Raw genomic sequence first — 12144 nt, 5'->3', positions numbered from 1 at the left:
AAAGATGCTCAACATTACTACCAACAGGGAAAGCAAGTTAAAACCATGATAAGGTACCACTACACATCTATAGGAATGGATAAAAAAAAATTTTTAATGCAGTATCAGTTGTTGTGAGGGTACAGAAAAACTGCAGTTTTCATACATTGCTGATGGGAATGAAGCACAGTACAGTCACACTGGAAAACAAATTGGTAGTTCTTGTAAAATTAAGTATACATTTACTATCCAACCCAATGATCCTGCTCCTAAGTATTTATCTGAGACAACGAAAACAGTGTGCACTCGATGATTTGTATGGAAGAGTTATAGCGGCTGTAATCATAATTACCCAAAACACAAATTCTCTTTAGTTGGTGAATGGTGAACTGTGGTACCACTATACAGTGGAATACTGCTTAGCAAAAAAGATCAATAAAAAGCAACAAACTACTGATCCATGCAATATAGACAAATCTTAAATGCATTATACAAAGAGAAAGAAGCCAGACTCAAAAAGTTGCATACTGTAAAATTTCATTTCAATGAAATTTAGCTAAGTAGTTGTCAGCTTCTGACTTTAGGCAGAGGAAAGTGACTACAAAAGGGCATAAAGACATTTTGTGGGTGATGGATATATTCTATATCTTGATGATGTTGGTGGGCAAATTTATACAACTGTATACCTAAAAAGGATATATTTTCCTGTATGTAAATTATACCTCCATAATCCTGATTTAAAACAAACAAACAGAACAAAGGAACTTATTGGAAAAGAGCATGGAGAAACCCGTGAGAGTCAAGCTAAAGTATGGTATGTTCCTTGACAACTTCAGAATACAGTTTTTATTGGTCGAAAGTGTGGAATAGTAAAACTGGGGCTTCACGTAGCTAATCTATACAGAGTTATGGTAATCATAAAAGTCAGGCTTCACTTACCAAAATCCAAGTTCAGTCATTTATTTGTCCTACTTTATCCCAATTTCTAGTGTCATTTTAAGTCTTGCCTTTCTTGAGGCATCCTTATTTATACCTGGTTTAATTATTAATAGCACCCTGTTTTCCTCTCCAAAGTGTCCATATTTTGGCAATAAATCACATGGTCACCCTACTTAAGTATGTAGCCTGTTAGGCAACTGAAAGACAGGTAGAAAAATGACTTTCTCTGCATGGAGTTTCTGGGAAGAGGTTCACACTGAGTGCTCTTGAAAGAAAATGCTCTGTCAGACTAAAGTTTAATATTATCATTACAAAAAAGGAAATGTGCAGGGTTATGTACTCGGCATCTTTCATATGCTATCACACATCAATTAAAAGTTTGCTGAATATACTACGAATCTTGGTCAGCACTTTTTTTTTTTTTAGCAATTTGGTTACTTTTTTAAATAGGGAAATTAAGCCATTAGTGAAAATGAAGTCTAAAAACATACTTAATGCTGGCACCTCTCTACTCTTATCCACAGAGCATCAGCAGAGAGCCAAAAAAACAAAAAAAGAAGAAGAAAGATGAAGTCAATGATGAGCTCTTCTCCAGGATTTAACGAGATCAAGTTACAGATTCTTCCCTGTTCTTAGGTCATTCCTCCAAGGGTGGAAAGAAAATTCAAATTAGTGTGGTATTTAAACTATCTGTTAAAAATTCCATTGAGAGAGAGGCATGGCCCCATTTTATATTTTACTCTATGTCTTAAAGAAATAAAATGAACTTGGAACAATGACTGAATTCAAATGGAGCTGTTCTGAGATTCACAGGGATGACAGAGCTGGTGTTTTCTCCCCACCGCTGAACAGGTCCCAAAGACAAACACCAATGAATTAGACATTACTCTTCTGGTGAGTGGAAGCTAGATAAGGCAAATTGAACTATTGAGAAAATTACATTTCTTGGATGGATCCAAAAATGGATCAAAGCACATTTTTAATGACTATTATAAGAAGTTTCTGTGTAAATATAAAGATACTCATTCCCTTTCCCTTCTTTGAGTTTTATTAAACCACACATGATAATTCGCTTATTTCCTTTTCTAGGACATAGCAAATCATATTAGCATGAAAAATTAATTCTCCAAATTCCTGTGAAACATCTGAATCTTTCCATCTGTGGATCTAAAATAGCCAGAACTCAAACTGCAATTTAAAGAATTAAACAACCATTAGTAGAACAGTTAATACTCAGGAAGAGCTGGCATAATTCCAAAGCAATGTTCAAGTTGAAAGCTCCATTTGGGATATTTTACTCATTCTTCAGCTATTCTCAGCTGTGAAGTAAGAAAGGCAATATAATTTACCCCAAGAAATAGGTGAGTCATTTTAAGTAGAGCAGATATAGTAGTAGAGTGTTCCAGAAAAAGTTTTGAGGAAGCAGGATCTTGGAAGAAAAATATAATAGAAGCTAGATGGCTAAAATATGTGCTACTTCTATGAGAAAGCAGCCTTTTTTCATCACTTAGACTCTGATACCTACTTGCAATCTAACCTTGTGGGAAAAAAAATTGGATTCTCTATTCTATAGGAAAATGCAGGGAATAAACCAGTAGTTTTTTGCCATGTCAGTTAAGGAATATGACAGCACTGAAAAGAGAATCAACATTCTTTCAGTAAATAAACCTTGGCCTTAAATAAGTTCTCCAAATACCAAATATTCCATTTTAACATAAAGTTCTTCCTAAAATGCCACCACAGGATTCAGTTAAAATATCATTTCATTCTTTAAATAACAACACAATATCAACATGTTGGCTAGACTCTTTCACATACCGTACATTTGTATCATTTGAATTTGTATATATGGCATTGTATTATTTCATTTTGGATTTTATTATTCTGTTTTATATGCATCTTAAATTTTGTACTCTATTGATATATACTCTATTAAGCCCATCTTTGTAAGATATAGATTTTTTTGTATTCAGTCAAAAAGAAAAAAACAATAAAACATTGAAAAATATTTGAATAAAATAAAACATGAGCAATATTTGTGCTAATTTTATAATCCCATCTATTAACTAACTAGGTCACCAAGTGAGTCTTTTTTTCCCCTCAGCTGATTAAATTACTACTGTAGTATTCATTTGATCAATATACAGCCATAATAATGAGGTGTCAGACTGTGTGTCAGTATATTCAAAGTGTATCAAAGCATCAGGTGATTCAAAAATCTTCTTAAAATACAAGATTTTGACAATTCGACTTCAGTTCAATGTTAGTTCTTTAACAAGTGACTGTGAGTATATGTGTGTATTTGTGTTGTGTGACTTGTGATTGAATGTTTTTCTAGACCTTGCAATTTTCTGGTAAGTATTATCTTCTTAATCCAATCAAAATAAACAAAATAAAATAAACAAAATAAACAAACATAAAATGACATGGGCTCTGCATGTTGGAACCTGGGCTCAGTGATGAAAGGAACAAAATTAACTTCCCCAAGACCGTAAAAAAGTTTCAAGCAAGCTTCCAGCAGTAAATAAAGGCAGAGAAATCAGGCAGTATGGTGGAATATAAAAGCAGCCTACCAAGAGCTTAGTGTCCAAAGAGTGCAGCAGGAATCACGGACACAACACCAAGAATGGGTCTCCGAGATGACTCCATTTCTCAGAGGGAGGGAGGACTAGGTAAGCAGGTCCCTTGTCTCAAGAATTACCTCAGAACACCATACCCCAATCAAGACAGAAAAAATAAAATCAGACAGTAATAGGAGCTGGGCATGGAGAAGGAGAAGAACATTTATAAATTCCAAGTTGTTAGAGATAGACAAATCCCAAATCACCAAATGGCAGAATCATGTTCTAACCGAGCATATTCGAATCTCTACAGAAAAGACAAGTAACGTCAGTTCCATATACCTATGTAGAAAAACCCTGGAAGTGATGAGAAAACTGGCACTTATATGGAAGGATATTATTTGCTCCACTTAAACAATTTCCACTAGACCTATTCACTAATCTTGGTCTTAGAACTCACTTCTCTGAAATAAGAAGAGGTTATTCTCAAGTTTAGATCAGTGGAACTTGACAAGCATTAAATGCCCCCATCCTAGTACTACGGAGATTTTCAAGGTCTTTATTTCACACTGTAAAGATTGTGTGAAGTTATGAGAGAGAACTTCATGAATCAATCCAGAAGGGGTCCCAAGGGATATATAATATCAAGAAAAGGAGGACCTAAGATGATAATATCTGTTAAGCATTCAAAGAAATAAATTGGTCCCAGATCTTAGAGTAGGAGTTAATTTCTAGGTAGGGAGTAAATTGTTTCATCAGGGATAATTGGAACTCATTCATTCTTTCAATTATTAAGTCATTAATGAACAGGTATGTAAATGAAGCTAGGCTAGTTGGAAGGCTATTGCAGTAGTTCAGAAGATACATGAGAAAGGTGGAAATGGGGAGACATGATGACTTGCAGTGAGTGATAAGAGAAGTAAAAGAGATGAGACATAATAATGTTGTTTGGGGAATTAGTATCAAGAAAGACTTCCATAATTCTGACTTGAGGACCTGTTTGGAGGTAACAGGAGAATGTGGAAAGCAAGAAGCATTAAGTTCAGTTTTGGCCATGTGAAACTTGAAACCTTTCTGAAAAATCCAAGCATAAATGTCAAGTAAGCAAATAATTGTATGGATCTATAACTCAGAAAAAAGTCTTGGCTGGATATATAAATATAAAAATGTTCAGCGTGTGGATATTGACTAAAGTCCTGGAAACCGATGTGATCATATGAGGCTGCTAGGCTGAGAAGAGAAGAGGAAAATACTTAGGTCTTGAAGGAAAAAAGCCAAGAGACAAGGCTGAGTAGAAAAGAAATGTAAGAAGAAAACCAAGAGGAGTGTATTATAAAGCAAAGGCTCATATACTGTTGAAAAATTAACTTAGTGAATTGAGATCCCATAGGTTTCCTTGGGCAGCATAGTTTTACAGAAGTGGCTCTGGCACTTTCAATTCATTAAATTGGACTGGAGTGGGTTAAAGAATCAGGAAATATGAAGAAAATGGAAGCTCTAAGCAGCTCTAGAGAAAAAAATTTTCCTCTATTTTAAACATGGGAAAAAGGAGCATGGCTGAGCATTCAGGGAGGTATTTATGTTTAGTGGTGGGAGGTTGAAGGAGTTCCAAAATACTGACTTTTATTTTCTATAGGAAGTAAGAGATTTCTGAAACTCTGCTGATTGTGGTGAAGCAGAAGAGGCTGGAAGTCTGGGTGGAATAGAAAGATCTGAATTTGTTATTGTGGAAAGTAAGACAATTTGCTGAATAGGAAAATGTCCTTTGATATTTAAGCAGTGTTTATATTGTTGAAAAAAAATTGACAATAGTATCATTCCAATCTGAGTGTGTAGATTCCTTTGGCAATGCTCACTCGCCCAAGTGGAGATGCAGAGAGTGGTTGGGATCATTATGATGTAGGCAGAGTTTCAGGTTTGGAAAAGATTGACTGAGATAGAGGAAAGGGCAATCTAAAACAGAAGGCAGTGAAGAGTGAAGAAAGGAGGTAATGATGGGCAATAAGAAAGATGAGGAATCAGAGTTTAAACTTCCAATAGGGTCAAAGAAAGAAAAGTTGTTATGGAAATGGTTAAACAAATAGTCTGGAAGCACAAGCAGTAGGGGCTGGACAATGGGAAGTTTCAATGAATAATTTTGCAAATGGGTGAGTTGGGGTGACTGCAAGGCCCACAGGGTGACTGTATGAGGGTATGATTAGATGGATGAGTGATACTGGAGAAGATGCAGTAGGAATGGAAGATCCTGGGGACCAGGCACCAAAGTCTGCACTGAATGTGTATTCCACAAGATGAGTTAATACTATCCAAAAGGAGGACTCTCAGGTCGTAGAGCTAGGAAAATAGAAAAAGGTTTCACAATCTCACAGGTGAGAATTAGTCTGAAGTGGAGTCTGTGTTTTGTAAATAATTTGCTTAATGGGACTGCACGGGAAGCAGTGTCCACAGGAGAGCAAAGGGGAGGAAATAGAGAAACATAATGAATACTAAAATTGAGGCTGACCTCAAAGAGTTAGCTGATTGTGTTGTAGTCACAGGAAGTAGAATGTTCAACCTAAAGCATCTGAGTTTAATTTGCTATATTTAGCATTTGTTTATTTATACATTCAGAATATAGAATAACAGGGCCAAAATCTGTATAACTGTCAGAGACAAAGTAATCATGCAAATTTATGGAATCCCCTAATGAATGAATAAAAAGGATTTAAGTTTCAGGCAAAAATAATAATGAAAATTTAAAAAAAAACAAAAAGGCACGTGGAATTTAGAAGAAGAAGAAGGATAAAAAGAAAGAGAATGAAGCCCAGTTACCACGATTTCCTGTGACATTTCCTTCAAAACTAATAAGAATTCATTTCAAAAATTATACACATGCATTAACTTGACTTCTTTACCAGAATATATCTTTTTGATGTTTTACACACGTGTTTTCATTTCCAAGAGTATAAGTCCTCGCTTTATTTCACTAACACATTAAATGTACTAGTTGTAAAGGCAGGGTCTAATTGTTCTATTAACTCTGTTTCTTCAAGTGCAAATTCTACTTGTTGAATTTGTTATTCTTTCATAAATGTGGATTTTCTTAAATATATGGTGATTAAGTTTATTGCAACATATTTTTGCAGCATCTTCTACAGTTTTTGAACTGCAGCTTTCTGAAGCAGCACCAGGTGACATCAGCTACCTGTATTGATTGGCTTTTTCTAATGGTAGTCAAGAAGTACAGATGCTACTTCTCTTCTACTTTATCTTTTTGCCAGAGATTCATTTCAGTTTCTTGTTTATTGATACTTCCCTTGTCTTACTTTCAGTGTAATACATAATTATTTTTATAATAGCTCTATTGTTTCTGAGTTTGAAAGATATGGGGGGTGGGGAGGAATGCAACATGAATGCTGTCTACTACTTTGGAATTAGAAATTTTAAGAAAACTATACCTACACCTGGAAATGATTCATTAAATATGATGAGAACCAGAGCTTCATAAATGCTACCTTTATTCATAATGAGATAAAGAAAATTATCACTGCCCAATTAAAATTTTTATATTATATTATTTCCAATTTTCTATAATGGAAAACACGGTATGTACTTATTGGTTCTAAACTTCTACTACTTATTTTTAAAATTCTAAGATCTTATTAAATTTTCTTTAAAGATTTGTTTTCCCGTTGAATTATACATTTGGTTTCTCTCCAAATCCATTTAATTGAATAGAATGTCTGGAATCACACTCTATTATAAAATAAAATAAAAGCAGCCTAAACTCTAGAGGAAAAACAACTTAATTAATTCATGAATATTAAAAAAGGATATTGCATCTGAACTTACTGGGTTGTGTGCAAACCAAAGAACCAAGCAAGTGAGTTTGTGTATACTAACACAAACAATATAAATCTAGGCCATAAAGTGATAATCTATGTTTGAAATTCTGAAGTGAAGATAGCATTTCAGTTATATTGATCTATTCAGGATTTGTCTTTTTCTTGTCATCATGATATTATATTTGTTTCAATAAAAATACCATTCTAGGAAGAATCACACAACACCATATCCTTCTTGAAAGATGCGAGACAGTATTAACATTAAAATATTGGGATCATCTGGATTCTTTTATATTTCATATTTGAAATTCTGTTGTCGTGACAGAAGGGAAGCATAAATGCTGAGTGTAGATCATCGCCCAAAGTTTATTAAAACTAAAATTCATAACGTGTACTGAATTCTTCCCATATGACAGGCATTTTGCTCACAGCATACATTGTCTTAGGAATATGTGCTAAATGGTCAAGTTCAGGGGTCAGGCCCTAATCTAACAGTTAGAATAAAATCTCGCTGGGTGTCCCCTGCACCTCAGTCCCGGGTAGGCTGATGCAGCGACATAGCTAATGGTTGAAAGTCACATGTTCCAGGATAGCAGGTGTGAGGTGACTGCACCCAAGAAATTGGAAAGTATCTACTTGAGCAAACTTATCCCATGCATTGTCCAAGTTCTCAGTTATTGTCAAGAGAGTGTTTTGCTTATTTATTTTGTTTTTTTGCACATATTATGGCATTCCCCTAGGTTCTGAGGCATGTTGAAGAAGTTTAAGATCACATTCAACTCCTTGAAGAGCTTAGATAAATGGTCTGGTGGAGGGAACAAAACGCATTAAAAAATTACCAGCTGGGCTTCCCTGGTGGCGCAGTGGTTGGGAGTCCGCCTGCCGATGCAGGGCACGCTGGTTCGTGTCCCGGTCCGGGAGGATCCCACGTGCCGCGGAGCGGCTGGGCCCATGAGCCATGGCCGCTGAGCCTGCGCGTCTGGAGCCTGTGCTCCGCAGTGGGAGAGGCTGCGGCAGTGAGAGGCCCGCCTACCGCAAAAAAAAAAAAAAAAAAAAAAAAAAAAAATTACCAGCTATAGAGACCACCAAAATACACTAGAAGTTTATATAGAACCAGGTAGAGACACAATGCTGAGAGGATTAATTTAAAGAAAGATGTTTTGGTCATGTTGAGTTGAAATAAGATTTGAGATGGACCTTGAAAAAGTTGAAAATTTAGCCTGGCAGGTACGAGAGTACCTACTTCCCTGGTGACTGGAAAGGCATAAATGATGTCTCCAGAATGAAATAAACAGGAAATGTTCATAGAATGTTAGCATACTTCAGTGTAGAGATGATATTAGACAGTATTTACAAATTTGTATAAAGGATAAAATGTGAGTTAGCCATTTGAAGAACTGGATCATCAAACTGATGTATTTAAAATGTGATCGATTGTACTGAGTAGTTTTCTTATATGATGAAAGGGGGGGAAGAAAAAAAGGAAAATGCTATTTTTATTTACTTTTCTGTATCAGACACTGTGCTAGGCTTATCTGCTGCATTCATCTCAACAAATCTGAAAAGGTAGGCAATAATGTGAACTGACAGACAACTACTGGGACTTAGAAATGGATAAATTGCCCAAGGTTAAAGAGTGGGTAATGGTAGAGCCAGGATTCAAAGCCAGGTGTGCTTGCCTATAAAATCTTTTCTTCCCCTATAGCACGGAGCGCACAGTGGCCAAGTGTTTAGCATATTTCTGACTTAGGTTCTATATTTTAATAACAAGTACACATAGAGACATATATATATTTATGCCTGTGCATATATCTATATACGCCTCTCTGTATATCAATATATATGTATATACCCTCCTGGGAGTATATGTATGATTATAACTCTTCCTGTGAAAATATATACGTACATAGATATATGTATACATGTGTATATATTGGGTTGGCCATAAAGTTCGTTCGGGTTTTTGGTACACCCCTATGAAAACCCGAATGAACTTTTTGGCCAACCCAATATATTTATTCATTTAACAAATACATATTGAATAATTAATATGTGTAAGCAACTTGAGTGACTTGCAAATGTAACTCTAGCCCTATCCTTTCTGTTAGCTCAAAATTTTTATCAAAAATTGGGACCAACAAATCTCAATGCTAATCTTATGTGTAAGGGAAATCTCTGTTTATGCAAAGGAATTAAACATTAATATAGACCTAAATGTTTTAAGTTTTTGTTTTATATGTGTATCTTATTATAATTCTTATTTTACCTTTCTTCCAGGTATTTTTGTTTAGAATTAAAAACAACACAACCTTTTTTTTTTACCATAAAATGTTTTATTGCTAACCCTCAATTAAAACTTATAAAAGAGAATAAAAAGAAAAACAATGTCAGAGATCCTTCAGAAGTCCATTCATGTACTATACCCAATTCTCCCCAATTATTACCATTTGCCTTCTTGCACAGAACATCCTGCAATATTTGCCAAGTACCTTTTAGAATCACAATCAAAGAATAAAAGTGAGCCTCAGTGATTTTTGGCTCGTGTAGATACTGTGTTCAGTAGCAGCTTGTGGCATTGATTTGCCCCAATGGAATGTTGTTTCCGGAAAGAGGGTGAATGAATCACTTTTATGGGCATAGAGTCTTTCTCTGCACGTAATCTTGCATTATTAATGGCTGATTCAATTTTGCTGGCTAGAATTAGAGTTCTTTCTAGGGTAAGGTTAAATTTAAGTAGCTGCCTTGTGATTTCCTGTATGACCAACCATTAGTATTATTTAGACCCAGAACATTACATTTTTCTTTTCCATATATTTGAATATGTTCTTAATTTCTATGTTAACGTCTGAAAATACTTTTAGCATTTGTAATGCAATACTTTAAGACATGGACTTTGGAGTCAGACACACATGGATTTGATTCCTGGATCTATCATTTAAGCTTCATAATCTTGACAGTGTTACTATTGCTAAGGCACATCTTCTTTGTTTCAGAAATAAGGGATGAAGTGACCTATCTAGTTAGAGTTATTGTAAGGATGAGAGAAGATAATAAAAGTCCCTAGTAGGCTTCTTGGCATTTAGTAAGCCCATAATAATTTGCCAGACACTGTTACATTAAGCAATCAACAATAAACATGGCAACTATTCAAAAATACCAACACAGGTCTAAATTATCATTGCATAAGGATTTATTTTCTTGCTCTTTCAAGTTCACAGTTACATTTTTATATTTAGTGAACAGTTATTAATTGGACAACTGCTATATGTGTGGCAATATGCTAAATATTTGGGTGCATTGCAATTCCGATCATTAAGGGATTTGCATCTATCTGAAAGGGAAAGATCAGAAAACATGAAGGTGTGAATAATGCAACTCATAGATATACACATGTTGCATTGTGTGGTAGAGAGAATGAATGTACCAGAATTAAAGAAGAAGAAAATGGATAAAGATGAAAATTTAATATAGTCAGGAAAGGCTTGATAAAGGGCTTAGGAACTCAATTATGATCTTGAAAGGTAGTTACAATTTCTATAAACAGCTGGGAAAATGTACATTTGTATAATTTATGAAGGAATAAAGACATTTGTGTCTGACTCACAGAGACTTGGAGTTAAGGATATATACATACACAATTCCCCGCCCCACCCCAGTACAGAGACCCAGAAAGTTTATGTTGCTTGCTCAGGTACTTAACAATTAGTCAGTGGTAAATCTCAAATTGTTGTCTAGGTCTCCTGCTCCTGTTTCAGTACTTTTTTACTGCAATGTGTTGGGTGAGTAAGCCTTCAAAAGCTTCTTGAATTATTCATATAAAATATGGACAATCCTGTCTTATTGCATAAGGCCATTTCCATTTATAGATATTAAGACTTGTCTTGTGTCTTGTATTCAGCCTCTCAATGACTAATTCCTGCACCATCAATTTCAGTACTGTGCTGGAGCTGGATCCCACAAGTTCATGAAAGTCAATTATGTGCATTGCTTCCCAAGTCCATGTTCAGTAATGTCACACTGGTAGTTTGAAAACAGCCATGGTGGGAGTATTTGCACCATGGAAACGAGCAAATGTTACAAATTATGGGTTTCTTTTTTCCTTCTGGGGAGTCGGTTGATAAACATTTACCAGCACATCACTACATAGTAAATTCTATACAATTCCACTATTAATGTAGCTAAAAATATAAAATTATGTTTTTAATTTTAAACAAATGGACTTTAGAGTGAGATGTTGAAAGGTCAAAGAAATAATAATAATAGTATTTGAATGAAAGTAGCAAAAATAGATGAATTATTAGGTTCTACCAGAAGATTCACTCATAATTAAAGAGGAACAGTGTTTTGGCATATAATGCATATGGAATTTGCAATTGTAAATTTTAAGTATCTATGTAAATTTACATAAACTAAATAGAAATAACCTACCAAGAATAGACAAATTCTGTCCCAGACACTCAAAGCCATTTCTGTTTCAGAAAATCTATAAATCTACTCTGGTATTAATCAGTTGGTAGAATATAAAAATAATGATTATTTCAATAAATGAAGATAAAGCATTTGATTATAAAATCTTAGTGATTAGGTATAATAGGATAATGTCATATGCAAGCTACATATAGAAAAATACATGCTTTCTTTTATAAAGTACATAATAATTGCAAAATATATTCATTACATATGCTCAACAAAAATATGCTATTTTATATATGTAGACATAGACCTGGAAAATTATACTGAAAACATCAACCAGATATCACATTGTGTGTGATTTTTCCTTCTTTAGAATTGCCCTATTTTTAAAATTTCTCCACAGTGAAACATTTAAACTACGTAGATGG

The sequence above is a fragment of the Grampus griseus genome (genome assembly GCF_964374135.1).
Source record: "Grampus griseus genome assembly, chromosome: 4".
NCBI lineage: Eukaryota > Metazoa > Chordata > Mammalia > Artiodactyla > Delphinidae > Grampus > Grampus griseus.
Note: the sequence above shows the minus strand (reverse complement) of the source record.